Raw genomic sequence first — 2625 nt, forward strand, 5'->3', positions numbered from 1 at the left:
AGGGTGAGAAATCTTAAAGGCGCCGTTGAATTTAGTTCGTGAGCTGGAGCACAACCTCGTGGGAGGGGAAGGGGGAGATCCAAAATGGTAGGAGAAGACAGGAGGGCGAGGGAGAAAAAGGAGAGAGAGAAAAATACACACACGCACATATATGTGTGTGTGTGTGTGTGTGTATTCTTTTTCTCCCTCTCCTTTTTCTCCCTCTGTCCCTCTCACTATACCCTTCGCCCATGGGCTTCACCCTCCCCCTTTCCTTTCTCCCTGGGCCTCCTGTCCCATGATCCTCTCATATCCCTTTACCAATCACGTGACCAGCTCTTGGCTCCATCCCTCCCCCTCCTGTCTTCTCCTATCATTTTGGATCTCCCCCTCCCCCTCCCACTTTCAAATCTCTTACTAACTCTTCCTTCAGTTAGTCCTGACGAAGGGTCTCGGCCTGAAACGTCGACTGTACCTCTTCCTAGAGATGCTGCCTGGCCTGCTGCGTTCACCAGCAACTTTTATGTGTGTTGCTCGAAATTCCAACATCTACAGATTTCCTCGTGTTTGCTGTTTGAATTCCTTGCTGTATATAAGCAACATAGTTCAGTTACCTGTTACATGTCGCGCCCTGACCAGCACCCCACAGGAAATTGTTAATGCATGTAACCGTATATGTCACATAAATGCAATAATTGTCATTGAAAGCGAAGAGGAACGGTGGGTAATGACTTGTTCTTATTGCTGTATTGCAGAGCAGGGTGGGGAGGAGGTGCCTCGGGTCATTGCTCAATAGCGCAGAGTATTGAGCGCTTTGCAGAGTTTCTGTGGTGTAGTGGTTATCACGTTCGCTTCACACGCGAAAGGTCCCCAGTTCAATCCTGGGCAGAAACATCGTTTGGGCTCCAGTGTTTGGGATGAACTTGAAACTGAACTTTTCAGTTCGTGTTCAGGTTTACTGTCGTGGGCATCCAGGGTGTAAGTACATGAGCATCCGCTTTTCCAGCAGTAGCACATTGTATTTCAAACCTGACAATGGTAAAGTAAAGAAAGAAAAAATAATAAAAATGATATATAATTTCCAGGAAAACATAAACGGATTTAAACATAAGTAGGTTCGTGGATGACGTAGACGGCACAACGGGAGAATTAGCGGTTCGAAGCTATTGTCGCAGAGCGGAGGATGTGTTCTGGTGTCACCGGAGCGGACATCTCAAATGTTCCCATCCAGACAAACATCAGGAGCAAATACCGTGTCCTGCAAAATTTCAAAACTACTTTAAGATGTTAAATCGCTCCACATCCTTCCTGTAGTCAGGTGACCAGAACTAAGCACAGTACCCTAAGTAGGGTCTGACCAGGGTCCTATCCAAGACTATCCCTATTACATTTTCTGCACAAAGAAGTAATATTTGCCATTCTCCCATCCTCCCGTACTACTTCTGTGGACAGTGATGATGCAAATGTCATGTCCAAAAGCGCTGCAACATCTTCGCTCGCTTTCTATAATTACCTGGATTACATAGCTTCCAGCACCGGGAAATGGTTTATATTCATGTATTCCCAGTTTCTAGGTCGTAATTCTAAGTGTCTACATGCCTCAGCTCACCCGCATTTTTTCGCTGTATCCACATTCATCAAGGTCTCACTGACTGGTGAATCCCGAAGCAAAGTATCAAAGTGTCACTGCCTCCTTGGACTACAAACAAGTTTCCTCTTTTATCTCTGATCTCTCCCACTCTCTCTCGTTATCCTCCTGTTTTTCACCTATCTTAATGCGGCTCTCTCATGCCTTCTCATACCTCCTTTTAATTTTTCTAAGTCGATTGTTAAATCCCTCCTGGCTGCATTGTGACTTTCCATAGCACTGTCTGATCCTTTCTTCCAAAACCTTCAGTATATTTATTTCTTTTTCTTGAAGAGGTGTTCCATATCTCTTATCAACCAGAGTTACTTTACGGAGCCATCCGATCCCCACCTCAATGAAAGAAGCTAATACTGAATCCCAATCAATGCTGCATTAACGATCTCCATATTTGAATATGTGCATTTGAAGGTACAAATCGCTTCCCAAAATCGGCTCCAACGTTCCTACCCAATAGTATCAATTAAGTGCATTCCATATTGTCTGCTGCTATCCCAGTGTAAGGTATGTCGAATCGCTGTGCTCTATCCATCTGAACTGCTGACACGCGGAGAGATCAGTTACCTGATCCATTTCACTTTCTGGTGATCCTAGCACAGGATCGACTGTTCACTAGTCCACCTGCCCGCTACTTGTACCAATTCTTCTGCCTGTACACAACTGAGAAATTCTGTCACATCTAAACCTTTTAAACAGAGGAATTGCCGATGAATATCAGTGAAGTTTAAGTTGCCTGTGACAACAGCCGTGTTAATATAAGCAGCTGTGCAAAATCTATCTTCCGATCTGTCACTGTCTGTGTGTGTTGTTTTCGTTTTGGTGATGGGAGGTCTGTACAGAATACTCTCAAACGAGTGTTTGTTCCCTTCCTACTTCTGAGTTCCACTCACAGTCCATTAGCATACAATCCCACCACATTGTCCCCGCTTTCCGCGCTGTGCTACTATGAAGCTCCCCCTTTGTTTAAAAGGCTTTCCCTTTACTCTCTTTTACCCGACTAT

The 2625-nt window shown here is 44.9% G+C and overlaps 1 non-coding gene across 1 annotated transcript; it reads left to right on the forward strand.

Moving 5' to 3' along the window:
* Window positions 1-800: 800 nt before the first annotated feature.
* Window positions 801-873, forward strand: trnav-cac (transfer RNA valine (anticodon CAC)). Its single transcript has one exon. It is a non-coding gene; the product is annotated as a tRNA-Val (tRNA).
* Window positions 874-2625: the final 1752 nt, after the last annotated feature.

Source organism: Mobula birostris, chromosome 13 (genome assembly GCF_030028105.1).
Source record: "Mobula birostris isolate sMobBir1 chromosome 13, sMobBir1.hap1, whole genome shotgun sequence".
Lineage (NCBI taxonomy): Eukaryota > Metazoa > Chordata > Chondrichthyes > Myliobatiformes > Myliobatidae > Mobula > Mobula birostris.